Source organism: Geotrypetes seraphini, chromosome 15 (assembly GCF_902459505.1).
Source record: "Geotrypetes seraphini chromosome 15, aGeoSer1.1, whole genome shotgun sequence".
Classification (NCBI taxonomy): Eukaryota; Metazoa; Chordata; class Amphibia; order Gymnophiona; family Dermophiidae; genus Geotrypetes; species Geotrypetes seraphini.
This window is the reverse complement of record NC_047098.1, coordinates 2467348-2484427: the sequence shown is the minus strand read 5'-3', so window position 1 is coordinate 2484427 and position 17080 is coordinate 2467348.

Here is a 17080-nt window from a genome sequence, read left to right as displayed (position 1 = left end):
TGAGTTTTCCTGACTGGAGGGAGCTGTCATCAGGGCAGGGTGTCCTTTGGTTTAGCCGCCAGGAAAGCTCCAGTGAGTGCTGTGAGACTGCGCTTTTCTTCACTGGACAGAGCCAAAGGAGCCAAATTTTAAAAATTATTTGGGGTGCTAAACCCCATGCAAATTACTTCTTCCTGAGCTCAGTCAATGAATTTGTTCCATATTGGGAACATAAGAATAGCCTTACTGGGTCAGACCAATGGGCCATCATCCCAGTTGTCTCTTCTCAAGCACCCATAGAGTTAGCTCCTACGGTCGGAGCTGTAATTACATCATGTTTCTTCCAGTCTGACTGAGTCTCACCATTGGCTGGACTCTGGCTCCACATCTTATAGCTGTCTAAATGCTTTGAAGGGTAGATTTAACAAACCCCCCCCCCCCCATTATATAACTCATTACATGAACAGATAAAGCAGGTATCAAGTTTTCAAGTTTTATTTATATTTGATTAATCGCTTAATTAAAATTTTTCTAAGCGAGTTACAATATATAAAAGTAACATATAGTTTAACATAGTATTAAAACAAAAATAACAAACAGCTAACAAAAAAAAAAACCAGACATAGTTTACATAATAAATATATTTTAAAAAATGTTTACACAATGAGTATAACTGGCAAACTGATAGACTAATAGAGTGGTGAAAAGAAAACCAAATATAATGAGGGAGAAGGTTTAGAAAAAAAAGCAAAGGAAGGAAGAAGGGCTAGAGAAGCAAATTTATAAGTTAAAAGCATCCTTAAATAAAAAGCTTTTTAAGTTCTTTTTAAAATAGCTTAGATTATTTTCATCTCTTAATTGTAGAGGTAAAGAATTCCAGAGTTGTGGCGCTGATACTGAAAACATATCTTGTCGACGGGTTCCAATAATTTTCAAGGAGGGAATTAGTAGAAGTTTTTGGTTAGTTGACCGAAGAGAACGTGAGGCACTATATGGAATAAGTACTTTACTAATGAATTGAGGTTCGTTAGTATCAAGAGTTTTGAATCCAAAAAAAGACTGCCCAAAAGCAGCGTTGAAAAGGCAGCAAACAGCACGCACCCCGGCCACGTCCAACCATTCAAACCCAAACGCTAGTAGATGAATGGCTGAGATGTAATCTATATGTCAAGATGGTGTCATTATGGGCTCCTTTTACCAAGGCCCCCTCTTGAGTAAAAACACTAGCACACCTTTGTAAAAGGTATGGGATTTTTTTAAGATGTGTAAATTTGAATTGTATATGTGATATTGTGAGCTGCCTGTTTGAAAGCAAGAAACACCAGCAAGCCCACTGTCGCTCTGGGACTGGGCTCTGGGCTTCCCCAGTGGCATTTAAAAGGGTTTGGGAGGCTTTTGGTGCATGTCAGTCTCAAAGGGTCAGCGCCCCAGGCTGCGACTGCCTTTCTGAGTCATAAATCACTTTTAATTGGGGGACTATAAAAAGATAAAAGGGAAGAAAGCTTGTTTAATAAACTGCCCATCAGACATCTACAGTGTTATTGCACTTCTGAGAATGAGGAACCTGAGAGATTTTCTCATAGTATTAAGGCGGGGATCTCAAAGTCCCTCCTCGAGGGCCGCAATCCAGTCGGGTTTTCAGGATTTCCCCAATGAATAGGCATTGAAAGCAGTGCATGCACATAGATCTCATGCATATTCATTGGGGAAATCCTGACTTAAAAAAAAAATAATAATGGCAAAAAAATTAGATGTCTAGAAGGGCCATTTTCAAAAAACAAAGATAGATGTCTTGCAAGTTCGAAAATGGACATTTTCTCCACCCAATTTTTGGGACATAGTCGTCCTATTGAAAATGCACCAACACAGTCCCATCTTTCTGTAGTACTTGTAGCATATCCATATTCTTCTTGCTTTCTGCATCTTTCCTGTTTGCTGGATTCTCCCCAATCCAGGTCATGTTGCACGCCACTCAGATCCGCCTTTCATCTCCATCAACCCTTCTTTCTTGTGACACGTCAAACATGGTGCAAGATAAGGACGTGATCTGGGACTTATAAACTAATCGCGGAACTCAGGACTGCACAAAATCTGGCTCTCTGCTCATTGTTTCAAGCACGGGGAGCAGTCCTTCATTCTTCCTGGGATGAGATCATATCATCCTGTAGTTATTTCCTCAACCTGTGCATACAAATGCACCAACTACCCCTCTGATGAATGGATTTGGAGATCAAAATGTTTGTCTGGCATGAAAATAGGACCCCAGCAGGAAAAAAGCACAATAGTCCCCAAGGACAGGTGCAAAGGAGCTCATTTTATTCGAGGCCCCAACACAGGCCGTGTTTTGGCAGTGGGGTTTGCATTAGGAGTCAGCTGTATAAATGTTCCAACACATGTGAGATTGTTGAAGCTTCCTCCATGTCTGTCTCTCAATAGCAGACTATGGACTTTTCCTCCAGGAACGTTGCCAAACCTTTTTTAAAACCAGCAAGCACCGTGGAACAATCAAAGTCTGTTCCCTTTTCTCATTGCTGCTGCAAACCAGGCATCAGGATGCTACCCTAATCATTTCCTGAGAAGTGACTCCTAATGTGGCTTTACATTGGGTTCCTCTTATTGATGCTTTTTGGTAGGAAATCATTAGGTATTTCCCCCTATCTAGCTCACAATCTAACCTCCCCTTTTACAAAGTCACGCTAGCAGCTGCCGTGTGGCAATGGCCCCTTTAACCCTTTAAATCCCTATGGACTTCTGGGCAGTTTCTACAGCGACCCATGCTGAATGGCTTCGTAAAAGAGGCCCTGAGTGTGTGCCTGAGGCAAAAGTAGGGTTATCTACATGTGCTATGCAAAACTGTCCTCGGAGAACCTACGTTACAGGTAAGTAACTACACTTTTCCTGCACCCATGTCGGATATATTTTAGCAGGTCTATAATGCATTTATCTCATCTCTCTATCGAACACCGAGAACTGAAATTCAATGTCTGGAACAATGAGGTCTGTGCATTAGGAGGTCTCCACCCTGGTCACAGGATTTAATGCCCTTCCCTCCCCTGTGACTCACCATTGCTGCTCAGGCTATGAGTCCACTTTGTTCATAGCTTCATCATGGAAACGATGAAAATGTCAAAGGCCAAGTAAACCGGACGGAAGGAAGTTCACCCTCAAGGAGAACATCCTTACAAGCCTGAACTTGGCAAGTTCTTATTATCATCTGTTCTGCATCCGTTCCTGGCTGCTATAACTTTAGGGGAATTTCTGCCCAAGCCTTTCTTTTCATTAATTAATGTCTTTCTGACTCATCGTCCTGAGAAAGTGATTATCACTTTGGGGGTGATTTTTAAAAGACATAACCAGCTCCCGTAAGCAGCCCTCTCTCCCTGTATCAGCAAAATTTAAATGGTTAAATGCATTAGTATCCCCTGAGCAGTTTTCCTTTTCAATGCATCTTCCTCTTTTTTTCCCCCTTGCTCTTCCCCACAGACACAGTTTGACTTTTTTGTTTGAAGAAGGGACAGGGGATAATGAGATCAGATTGGTTGGGGTGGGGTAGAGGTGTCATTTCTCTCTCCTCCTGCTGATATAGATTACTGGACAGGTGTATACTGTCCTCACATATACTCTGATGTTCTCTCCCCCTCCCCTGGCCTGACACCACAAACCCTTGCTTTTGCCATCCTACCCTGACCTCAGTCCTCTTCCCTTCCTTTCGAAGGCCAGTACTCCCCAAATCATTTTTAAACTACGCCTCCATCCCAGCTACCTTCAAGCAATACTCCCTCTAAGGACTGGCCCGGTGAGTGCAAATTTTTTCTCGTGTGAGCGACAAGTTCTAAAAACCAACCATTTTCCAGATTTTTGTGAGTGACCATGCAAAATCTATGAGCGCTGCTTCTAGAATTTATGAACGATTGCTCAAGTGCTCAGCTTAGAGGAAACACAGCCTTCAACCAGTTAGCCAATAATTTATGGTTGGCCGGGTCAAAGATATTTCTGGCTGTAAAAGAAAAAAATAACAGATACTTTGGCATCTTTCCTAGAAACACATACTTGATGGAATGGTTGCTTTGACATACAAATGTAAAGCTCTTGTAGTTTATAAATACACCGTAGTACGAGGCTTTGAACATTTCAGGAAACCTGGAGGACTGTGTCTGAATTCAGGGGGGCCTGGGATAGGCATGTGGGATCTCTCAGAGAGAGAAAGAGATAACGGTTACTGAGGATGGGCAGACTAGATGGGCCATTTGGCCTTTATCTGCCATCATGTTTCTATATAGGTCCTTCTGTACCCCGGATGCTATAATGCAGCCTTTTCTGCGATATCACTACATAGCGGCTGAGGGCTATCTCTGATGCAGATAGAGTCCCTGACCAAATTTACTCCTTTCTCTCTCCACACAGACTCTTAAGGGTCCCTTCCAAGTAGCAAACTCTCTACAGTAAGACGTAGGCAAAGTAAGACGACTGCAGACAAAAAAAAAGGATCGTTGGAGACCGTGTGGACTTTAACATAAAAAAAATCCCTTCAGTTAAAATGCCCAGCCATAGGATTAGGATAATGTGTTGGATTCCAACCATGGTTCATGGGGCTCGTGCGGATCTGTGAAGCTGAAAGCTATGCCTTTGGTGGCCTCCCAAGGAGGACAGATTTCAGCTGAGATGTCAGGCTAATGATGTATACCACCCATCTGGGCAGCAGCAGATGGGCAGTGGAGAAGGTGGAGGCTCGTGTTTGATGCGACAAAGGTGACAACATCGAATGTTTACTGCACAGAAGAATTCTGTATTCTGCCATGAAAACTTGATATCATCATCAAGTCACTAGGACTCAAACACGAGTTGATGGCACCTAACAATGTGAGGGAGTCTATAGGATGCGACCACTTCCCCTACTGGATACTTCCTCACAGTGTCAGAACCACCTTAACATAGGTAGCTCCTCCTTAGGGGGAAGTGACACGGGAAGGAGGAGTCAGGGAAGCAACTACAAGGAAGTATATAAGGTAGGCCCAGAGATAGGTTAAGGAGGCCCAGAAGAGTAGGCCCCAGCATTAGGGGGAAGTGACACGGGCAGGAAGAGACAGGGAAGCAGCTACCAGGAAGTATATAAAGCAGGTCCGGAGCTAGGTTAAGAAGGCCCACAAGAGTAGGTCCCAGCATACTCGTTGACAACAACTTTCAGACATTCTGCTTGGCTGAGATAAGCCAACTTCTTGTACGTGTGACTCCTGTTCTAAGATCTGGCAAGGACTAGACCTCGCTACCTGTTATAAGGAAGACTTTTTGCAATCTGCATTTGGGGCATGGCGGTACCAGCTCGGGACTTTTGTTTGTCAGACCCAGAGACTGTTTTCCTGTGAGATAACAGGATTCATGGAGTTTTGTTTTGAGTCAATAAAGAACGTTTCTGCACAATTGCTGCTCGTGTCTGGCTGTGTGTTCACAAGCCCCAATATGCAAACCCCCTTCGTGCTGTTACAGGTAAATTGGGCTGAAACGTTGATCCTTTAAAAGAGCACAGGTGGAATTTCACTCCCAGCTCCAACATCTTTCATACTTTTACTAACAGCACAAATGATCAGATATCTCATACCACTCCGGTTCCTCTCGGTTAATGTAATGTTCACTAAATGGAAACAGTATTTAAAAGGTTCCTTTGAATTCAATAAAAATAGTTAAACATAGAAGAGAAAAGGGTGATAAGATGTAGAAGAAGTATTTTGATTGATTATCTTGCTATATGCATCGGATTCCTGGGTTCCAGGTGACATAGAGCAAAAGAATTCAGGGTTTGTGGAAATCCTCAGATGCTGCAGAATGGGAATTGAAAACCAGGTATGGGCTCGGCAATTTCCTTGTGACCTAGAAGAAGGCACTTGTTGGAGACAGAGCAAATGAGAGAGAGGGAGGGGGCAAATGGGAGCCACTTTACGCACAAGCTGGAAGATCAACTGACTTTCTCTGTCTTTGGTTCTGCCAGTAGAGGGAGCCAGAAGAACACAGATGTTGTCTTGACAGCCAAAGTCTCAGTTCTCTCATGACCCAAACATGATGCGCAGCCAACCATCGGGCCAGAGTTAGGGGGTTGCAAAGAAGACTATTATCCTGGGCTCCCATTCTACAGGGGGCCACAAACCTGTCTGAAGTTAAAGGAGAAAATTCCTGCTGATGGGTTTTGGGGGCCACCGTCCAAAATGTCTGCTCTGGGCCCTTAGCATATTTACCACCGGGCTACTGGGTCAGATGGTCATCACGGTGGCCAATTCAAGTCACTAGTACCTGTCAAAAACCCAAATAGTAGTAACATTCCATGCAGAATTCCCAAAGAGTGGCAACATTCCAGAATCCCAAAGAGTAAGAAGATTCTAGAATCTCAGAGAGTAGCAACATTCCATGCAAGCAGACTATGGACTTTTCCTCCAGGAAACTGTTCAAACCTGTCTAACATTAACCGCTCTTACCTCAACCTCTGGCAACATTCTTTTGCCTGGTATTGAAGTCAGGCTTAAAAGAAAGTCGAGCTCTTCCTGATATAATTTTGAAATGTGAAAAATTTAAACTGAGTTAAAGCACCGTTTCTGCCATTTCAGAGTCTGTTTTGAAAGAGCTCTATGCGAACACTGACCAGCATTATAGGGTTGCTATCGTGGGGGGAGAGAATCCATAGCTTTTTCACGTCTATCTGCCTGATGGACAGCTAAAGTGAATTTTCTGAGCTATGTTTATCTTTTGGGGTAATGTTTGATCATGTATTTTGTTAGAAGGAGAAAGAGGGAGTAACTGTGACTATATTTTTCATCTGTGGCAAAATGCTAATGAAATACCGACAGGCTTCCTTATAGAAGTGAAAATTGAGCACGGGGGGGGGGGGGGGCAGTATTTATTTAATTTTTAGCCCGTCCTCCCAAAGGAGCTCAGAATGGGTTACAAATCAAGCATTTTCCCTATCTGTCCTGGTGGGCTCATAATCTATCTAATGTACACTTTTCCCTCCGTAATCGCGGTTTCAGCATTTGCGGTTTCGATTATTCACGGTTTTTAGCTTGCTGGCTCCTCCCCCAAATTACATCAGCTTGCATAATGAAAATCACTGATTACAAGGATTTACAGGAAAAAAAAAAAATTTTGCTGATTCCCAGCACTTTCTTCACTGTGTTTTGCTTCGCCTTCGGGAACAGAGCAGGTCTCCCACCATGTTGTTCGCGGTTTCACCATATTCACGATGGTTTTTAATAGAAAATAGCGAACAACATATGAAAAAGTTATTCGTGGTTTTTCTGTATTTGCGGTTCGGTTAATCCCCTATCACAGCGAATACGGAGGGAGAAGTGTACCTGGAGCAGGGTTTAACAAAGGTTTGGATAATTTCCTAAAAGAGAAGTCCATAGGCCATTATTGAGATGGCTTGGGGAAATCCACTGCTTATTCCTAGGATAAGCAACATAGAATCCGTTTTACTACTTGGGATCTAACTAGGTACTTGGGACCTGGGTTGGCCACTGTTGGAAACAGGATCCTGGGCTTGATGGACCTTTGGCTTGTCCCAGTACAGCAATTCTTATGTTCTTATGTGAGCCAAGACTAGGACAATCCAACCATTGTGACATCACTGATGAGGTTGGCTCTGAGGCATTGGTGGAATGAGACATTATGACATCACAATCTCAGCTCTGGAATGTTGCTACTCTTTAGGTTTCTGTCTGGTACTTGGGACCTGGGTTGGCCACTGCTGGAAACAGGATACTGGGCTTGATGGACCTTTGGTCTGATCCAGTATGGCAGCTCTTATGTTCTTATGCGAGCCAAGTATAGGACAATCCAGCCATTGTGACATCACTGCTGAGCTTGGCTCTGAGGCATTGGTGGAATGAGGCATTATGACATCACAATCTCAGCTCTGGAATGTTGCTACTCTTTGGGTCTCTGTCTGGTACTTGGGACCTGGGTTGGCCACTGTTGGAAACAGGATTCCGGGCTTGATGGACCTTCAGTCTGTCCCAGTAGAGCAATTCTTAGATTTATGGTTTATTGTTTATATTCTACCTTTAACAAAGCATACATAATAAAATACAGCGACCAGAATTACAGACAATATTCGAGGTGCAGCTGTACCATTGAGAGATACAGTACAAGGGCATTAGAACACTTTCAGTTTTCTTTTCCATTCCTTTCCTATTTGCTTTTTTAGCAGCTGCCGCACATTGAACTGAGGGTTTCAACGTATCCTCAACAATGACACCCAGATCCTTTTCCTGGTCAGCGACTCCTAACACAGAACCCAGCATCACAGAGCTAGAGTTCGGGTTCCTCTTTCCCACATGCATCACTTTGCACTTCCTCATCTGCCATTTTGACGCCCAGCCTCACAAGGTCCTCTTGCACTTTTTCACAATCCTCTTGCGATTTAATAACTTTGTGTCATCAGCAAATTTAATTATCTCACTAGTTATTCCTATCTCCCAGCACAGACCCCTGCGAAACCCCACTATTTACCCTTCTCCATTGAGAATATTGACCATTTAAACCTATTCTCTGTTTTCTGTCATTCAACCAGTTCTTAATCCATAATAGGACAGAACCCATAATAAACCTATTCATCAATTCTTGCTCCATCTCAGTGAGAAACATTAAGAAACTCCTGCTGATCCTCCCTTCACCAAAAGGAATCAAATACAAACACACCTACATCAGTGCAAAGAACTGGAACGACCTCCCAACAACCCACTACCTTAAATTTAGGAAGACACTGAAAGCTCTCCTCTTTGGGGCAATACACTCCCTTGACAGTAGATAGACAATGGTACATATGCCACGATAACCTCATACTTCAGGCATTTTATGTTATAGAGCTTCTGCCTCGTCTAACTTTCCTCCTGGTTATTACTACTACTTATTATTTCTACAGCGGTGAAAAGGCGTACGCAGCGCTGTACATTCTAACACACAATAGATAGTCCCTGCTCAGAAGAGCTTACAATCTAATTTAGACAGGACATTTCAGGGCTGGGGAGATTATAGTGGGTCTAGGTGGGCGTTAAGAGTTGAACACAGTTTCAAAAAAGTGGGCTTTGACGTACATCGCTTTGAACCTTTTCAGATACAGAGTGACTCACAAATAAAGGTTATCAGGTCTGGTGTTGGTCTCTGCTATGGAACGACAAAGCATATGTTTGGGTTTTTTTCATGCTTTCTAGACTGCCTCTTTCCACTAGTAGTCCCGTCGTGGGTTGGAATGTCTTTAGACCTGCGCTTGGTGGTGTATCGCCATTAAGCCTTCTGGGGCCTGGTGCATCACTTTGTTTGGACTGACACAAAGATGGCACCGGTCCACTGAGTGAGGCTGCTTTGTTCAATTTTATCCTTTGATTGCGCAGGGATGCTGGGCCTAGGTGAGAGCTGAAGAATGATGGGATGGAATTACATAATAAGAGCGCTGACGGGACAAAGGGTCCATCTCATCCATCACTGGAGCTCAGCTTGCTGCTCGCTGGCAGGGAGTAACCCATTCAGAGAGAAATCTGTCAGATGCCGGTGTTAACTGTCAGACACTCTCCTGCCATAGGTCACTTTCACAAGCAGGGGGGACCATCAATAACAGAAGGATAACCAGCCACGGCAGGGAGGGAAATCATCCATCACCAAAGGCTGATGGGAGCTCAATGGCCCACTTGTAGGCTGCTTCAGGCAGGAGGAATTAAACCTGCTCTTAGGTGGCATGAAAAGCTCTTTCTTTGAGGTCTTGTTAGAGAAGGAGCAAGACTCAATGGGAAACCAAGGTGGCAAGGGGGCCCCTTCTGGTGACTCAGACAGGCCGTGACCTGTTCGGGCCGCCGCGGGAGCGGACTGCTGGGCAAGATGGACCTGTGGTCTGACCCAGCGGAGGCACTGCTTATGTTCTTATGTTCTTAAGATGTGTTAGAGGAAACTTTTAAGCATTGCTGCCAGTTCCCTAGAAAGGACTCGTTTCTCTGGTGCTCCGTAAGACTATCATAAGAGCAGAAGAGCTGCCGTTCTGGGACAGACCGAAGGTCCATCAAGCCCAGTATCCAGTTTCCAACAGTACCCGGCAAGATCCCGAAAGAGTAAAACATATGTGCTGCTTCTCCTAGGAAAAAGCAGTGGATTTCCCCAAGTCCACCTTGGCCTAGTGACAGAGTGTGGTGGAGTGATTAGAACTACAGCCTCTGCACCCTGAGGTTTTGGGTTCGAACCGCATGCTGCTCCGTTATCACCCAGGTGCATCGGATACATTATGAGCCTGCTGGGACAGAGAGGCAAAATGCTTGAGCACCTGGTTTGTAATCGAGTTACGAACGGAGTGACAGGGAAGGGGAGGACGGAGGAAACTTGGATCTGTACTGGGCCCAGTGCTTTATTTAACATATTTTAGAAATGATTTGGAAATGAGAATGATGAGAGAAGTGATCAAATTTGCAAATGGCACAAAACTATTTAAAAAGATGTCGAATAGTTTGCAGACTGTGAGAGATTGCAGGACTGGAGGAGTGAAATTTAAGGTGGCCAAACGCAAAGCGATGCCCATTGGGAAGAATAACCCAGATGCTAAGGTCCACCCAAGAAAACGATCGAGGGTTATCGGGAACAATACACTGATATCTTAGAACTTGGAGGAGTTATTTGATTTTTAAGGAGATGTAGAATGTAGTGATTTCTGAGGATTATGTAGGCTTTATGCGCTATAAACATTTTTTAAATAAATCAATCTTCAGTGTGCAGTAATGAGCAAAAGAGCGAACAGGATGGTAGGAATTATTAGGAAAGGGTGAAAGCAACCTTGAATTGCGACCTCACCTTGAATACCCTTTGCAATTCTGCTGCTGCATCTCAAAAAGATGAATTTAAAAGAAATACAAAGGAATGGAACGACTCCGATAAGAGGAAAGGCTCTTCACCTTGGAGTTATTGGGGGTCTATATAATCTTGGAGTAACACAAGTCAAAAAGTACAAGCGTGAACTTACATAGTACTTAAACAACAATTTGGAGAAAATATTTTTTCACTCAGCGCAGAATTAAGCTCTTCAGCTCATTGCCAGAAGATACAGTAAATGAAGATGTTTGGCCAAATTCCTGGAGGAAAAGTCCATAGTCATATTGAGACAGACATGGAGGAAGCCACTGCTTACCCTGGATTGGAAGCATGGAATGTTCCTACTCTTTGGGGATTCCGCATGGAATCTTGCTACTCTTTGGGGATTCCGCATGGAATCTTGCTACTCTTTGGGGATTCCGCATGGAATCTTGCTACTCTTTGGGGATTCCGCATGGAATCTTGCTACTCTTTGGGGATTCCGCATGGAATCTTGCTACTCTTTGGGGCAGGCAGGCAGAGGAAGACAGACACACCAGAGAAGGCTGCAGGAGGCAGAAGGGAACTTAAAACTCTGCTGATCATTTTGGAACTAACAAGCTTAGCTCGGCTGCTCACCCTGTAAACAGTGCTCAGAGCCAGGTTTTCAGTTCATGGGATTGTTTGTTTACTGTACATATGACTTCCGCTTCAGGGCTTCTCTGCGGTTTCCCTGAATAATCCTGCTGAAAGAAACAGACTTTAAAATCTTTCATGTTTGTCCCGGATAACTCTGCACCTAACAAAGCCACCTGGGATTTTCCTATGAGGGCGAGCAGAGAGGCATTTTCCTTGGCACATCCCTCTCTCTTGGATAGGGGCAGGCTCAGATAGTCTTTCAGGAGGGCATGAAATTTAATATGGACAAATGCAAAGTGATGCATATTGGGAAGAATAACCCAAATCACATTTACTGGATGCTAGGGTCCCCTTTGGGGGTTAGCGCCCTAGAAAAGTATCTGGGTGTCATTGTAGACAATACGATGAAACCTTCCGCCCAATGTATGGCTGCGGCCAAGAAAGCAAACAAGATGCTACAAATTATTTAAAAAGGGATGATTAACAAGACTAAAGATATTATAATATCTTTGTATCGTTCAATGGCGCAACCTTACCTGGAGTATTGCGTTCAATTCGGGTCTCCTTATCTCAAGAAAGATATAGCAGCGCTAGAAAAGGTTCAAAGAAGAGCCACCAAGATGGTAAAGGGGATGGAACTCCTCTCGTATGAGGAAAGACTAAAAAGGTTAGGGCTCTTCAGCTTGGAAAAGAGACGGCTGAGGGGAGATACGATTGAGGTCTACAAAATTCTGAGTGGAGTAGAACGGGTACAAGTGGATCGATTTTTCACTCCATCAAAAATGATAGACTAGGAGACACTCGATAAAGTTACAGGGAAATACTCTTAAAACCAATAGGAGAAAATATTTTATCACTCAGAGAACAGTTAAGTGCTGGAACACATTGCCAGAGGATGTGGTAAGAGCGAATAGCTTAGCTGGTTTTAAGAAAGGTTTGGACAAGTTTCTGGAGGAAAAGTCCACAGTCTCTTATTACTGTAGGGCTGGTTGTGTCTGATCTGACCTAGTGCTGCAAAGTTCCAGAATGCACCAGGATGTGGTTCTGGCTTCCTGACTCTCTCCTGGGGTTCTGGGCTTGGTCAGCAAAGACCTGGCTGCCACCAGCATTGAAGGACTCAATCTGGTTACTATAGGCAGTGGCGTAGTATGGGGGGCAAGGGGGGTGGTCCGCTCCAGGCGTCATCTTCCTTGGGGTGCCGGCACCCCCCTTTCCCATGCCACGCACGACCCCCTTCCCTTCTCCCATACCTTTTTAAGTTTGGCGTGAGCAGCCACCAACTTGTTGCCCACGTCAGCTTCGGTGCTCTCTGTGATGTCACTTCCAGGACCCACAAGAAGTGACATCAGAGAGAGCGCGAAGCTGACATGGGCAGTATGTTGGTGGTTGCTCGCGCCAAAGTTAAAAAGGGGTGGGGGAGGGGCACGCACAAGAGGGCGGGGGAGGGGAGCCACTCGCCCTTGCTATGCCACTGGCTGTAGACCGAAGTCCCGCCCTGGCTACACATAGACCCAGGTGGGGCACCTGTCCGCAGACCTTACTTGCTCGCCACATAACGCGGATGATCCTCTCACATCACACACTATTAATGATCCTCATTCCTTCCACAAAAATCTGGTATCAAAGGGCTGGCTGTGGGTTAGTATTGCAAACAAACAGTAGTCCATGCTGAAAAGCTTTGAGCCTCATACCTTAAACATTAGAGGAATCTTTCAAAGAGTGATCATCTCTTGGTTCTTCAAAAGCCTTTTGTGTTCTGTCTGTCAGCCCTGGAGACAGGGTTACTTTGTAAACAGCAGTGCTGCAGAGTTTTCTAGGGGTAGGAATTTGGGGGTTTGGTTTCATGGTAGTTTGTTTATTCTGGACATTCATCAGAGTTTATTACAACTAAAGTGCTTGCCTACAAGCATAAGAACATAAAGACTTGCTACCTGTTTCCCACAATTCCCAGTCAGGTGCCTTTCACTGAATGGGGGAGGGGTGTTTATATAACTGTGGAATTATGTGGGTAGTAGCTTGGTGCATGCATACATGTGATTGACAGGTGCCAAGTGAACTTGAAAGACCTGAATCTAGGCAATACAAATGTAGAAACCTCTAAAGTTCTGTATTGTGAGGATCACAGAGACCTCTAGTGGCTCTACTAAAGTACTGCATGTTGACTTGTAAATATCCTTACCATGTCCAGAACAAGGAGCTAACCTGACAAAATGAAGTAATAGTGGAAGAAGATCCCTTGCAAGCATTTGAAATATAATCCAATCTTATTTCTGGGTAATAATAAAGTTGCTTTTGATTCTTTTCCCTACTCCTTTGAAATACACTGGGGACTCTTACAAAGCTTACAATTGTATGCTAGTATCAGTTGTTTATTTTCTATACTGTTCTCCCAAGGAAGCTCAGAATTTATGCAGGTACTGAAGCATTTTCCCCTGTCTGTCCCAGTGGGCTCACAATCTACCTGGGGCAATGGGGGGGATTAAGTGACTTACTCAGGGTCACAAGGAGCAGTGTGCTCCCCAGGGTGCTAAGGCTGTAGCTTTAATCACTCCCCGAAAGCAGGGGATAAGGCAAATCCCTGCTCTCTCAGAAAGGCTTAAAGAAACCCTGATCACATCGAGGGATGGATAAGACCTTCTCTCAGTTAGCAACAGATTAAACTGTTTAGACAACTTCCGTGAAACGTTGGAGTGCAACAGTAAAACTTTTAATTGAAAAGTAAGTTCAGGCAAATCAACTCTTGCAGCTGGCCCTGATGCCGTCTCCAAAGGCTGCATTTTTTTCTCTCAGGTAGATACCACATTTGGGGATTTTGCTTTGGTTTCCAAAACTGCTACCTCTGCTCCCCCCCCCCCAACCCCCCATCCCATTTATTTTTATTTTTTTCTCAATTGGTACAAAAGCTCAGCCTTGTTTGAATGATTTGTCTTGGGCTCCAAATACCCAAAAAGGGAGAAAATGATGCCTCCACATGGGATTTCAAACTCTTGAAATCAGTTTATTTGATGTGTACATATGTTTAAAATCCCTTTGGAGGCATCAAGTTTCAAGTTTAATAATTATTTCATTAGTCGCTTATCTTTTTTACTAAGCGATGTACAATATAAGTTAATAAAAACAAATTTTTTAAACCCCCAAAAAGATCTAAACAATGACAAACAAACCGAGAGGGAGAATAAAGTCAAGAAAAGATGGGAATGGGGAGAAACAAAAGGGAAGAGGAATCTCCTTTTTGGAGCCATTTCGTTGAAGTTTGAAGCATTTCAAAGCTCCCTTGAATTTGTCCATTTTTATTTCCTCTCTGATATGAACAGGTAAAGAGTTCCAGATAAGCGGAGCAGGGACTGTGACGGGACATGAAAGAGATGTTGTGTGGCAGATCGAGATTCTGTAAGATACCGGAAGCCAGTGGGCTTTCTTGAATAGTGGAGTAACATGATCTTAATAGCTAGGAAATACTTTTTTACAGAAAGGGAGGTAGATGCGTGGAACAGTCTCTCAGAAGAGGTGGTGGAGGCAGAGACTGTGTTTGAATTCAAGAGGGCCTGGGATAGGCACGTGGGATCTCTCGGAGAGAGAAAGAGATAATGGTTTCTCTGGATGGCTCATGTTTCTATGATCTACCTGTACTAGCAAATCTATTGAATGTCCATGTCAATCTGTCCATTGTAACTTCCTGGGTAACTGACCCAACCTCTTGTAATGTAATCTGACCTTGAGCTGAATAAATAAAGGCAGAATACAAAACCTGATTAACATAACAAAGGAGAAATGAGAACATGCTTCCACTCCTTCAGGAAAAGGCCGGAACCAGGACTAGTATTCATGATGGCAACAATATATGGCAGAAGGCTAAGATAGGTTAATTGAAGTCCGTTAGAGGGAAATGGGTCTAGGGACACCTCGCTGTAGAGGGGGTCAGCAGGGTGAAACTAGCCCAGGAGGCTGTTCTCAGGCTTATCTCAATCAGTGTCAACAATGAATTAAGCAAAGAGCTACTTGAGAGCTAGTCAACTGAAAATTTAAGAAAGACTTTTAGCTCAACTACACGTTTGAATTCCTAGACTTGGTCTTAAGATTTGTTAGCTTAGAAAATGTTGAAAATACAAAATGTGGTCTCCAGAATTGTTCACCATGCTCTAAATGAGGTCTCACCACTACAGAAGCATCACTACCTCCTTTTTCCTCTTCCTACGCATTCAAGCATCCTTCTAATTTCGTTGTCACCTTTTCTATCTGTTTGGCCACCTTAAGATTATCTGGTCCATTCAAGCCCAGGTCGAGCTTGTCTTTTGTCCATGACTAAACGTGGCACCATGCGCATGCAAAAAACGCACTTCTCTAAATCACACACTGGAATGACTGAACGCCCATGACCTGCTTGGACCCCTCCCATGTACGAAGGGGCTGCTGAGAACTTTTCAGCACCCTCTCATAGTGTGAAGACTTCAGTCTGAGATTGTGATGTCATAATGCCTCATTCCACCAATGAGAGCCAACCTCATCAGTGATGTCACAATGGCTCGATTGTCCTAAACTTGGCTCAGTTTTATTGCATACGATGGAGTGTTGAAAAGTTCTCAGCCCAACCAACCAACTTCCCAAATTCTGAGCATTATTTTGCCCCTGGAGCTGAAAAGATTGTGATCTTATTTCGTTAAGAATCAAAATTCTATGTTTTTTTGACATTGATTGAGCCACATCCAGGTCATTCTTTTCTTGGTTGGGCTGAGAATTTTTCAGCTCCCCCTCGTAAATGTCCCCCTCGTACTTATGTACTAATCACTTAAGTGCCTTTAAAGAATAGCTCCTAAGCGCACTTACACATGTACCTGCTCTATCCTCACCATTTTGGCACATAACCGCCATAGTAACATGGAAGTTCTCTGCTAAACTGGTGCCTAAGCTGGTCCCCTATGTGGAATTAGGGGGTTTGTTCTTAATTTTAAACTTCATATGTCCCTGGAGTCATTCATGTTATTAGAAACTAAAAATAAATCTAATTTATTTTTTATTCCTCAAACAAAAGCAACGTAAGAACTTTTTGGGTCTTGGAGGGCAGAAAAGAAAAACAAACCATTTTGCTCGTTTTGACGTGTGTCTCAGTTTCTACAAGTTCTCTCCGCCTCGAGCATAAATCTTCTCCATCTTGGCGTATAACCTTAAAACTAAATAGAAAATATGGGGGGAAAAAGAGCAACAGGGGTTTTCCTGGCCTGGTCTCTGCTTTCCACACATTCTATGAAACTGTCTGCTGTCCCTGCAATAATATTTACACGCCACATGCTTGTGGGCTGTGTAGCACAAACATTCATGTGTTACATGTCAACATAATGTATGGATCTCTTCGGAGCTGGAGCCCAAACATGATAGAGTTCAGGTCCCTACCTCAAGAAATGTGGCTCAGGCTTGATGCTAATTAATTGTTTGGACTCTTTCCCCCATTTTCAGCAGCTGGCTCCCTTCCCTGCCTTGCAAGTGCCCCAGGGGCATCTGTCCATACTGACACTGAGTAATCGCTCTTTCTGTTTGGAAGATCTCACGCTCTGCCATCGCCTCCTGCCAGCACAAGGAGCTCTTTTTGAATGATTCATTACAAGCCTCAAATGAAAGTGCATTTTTCCAGCTCTGGGTGCCAGGACGAAAGGCG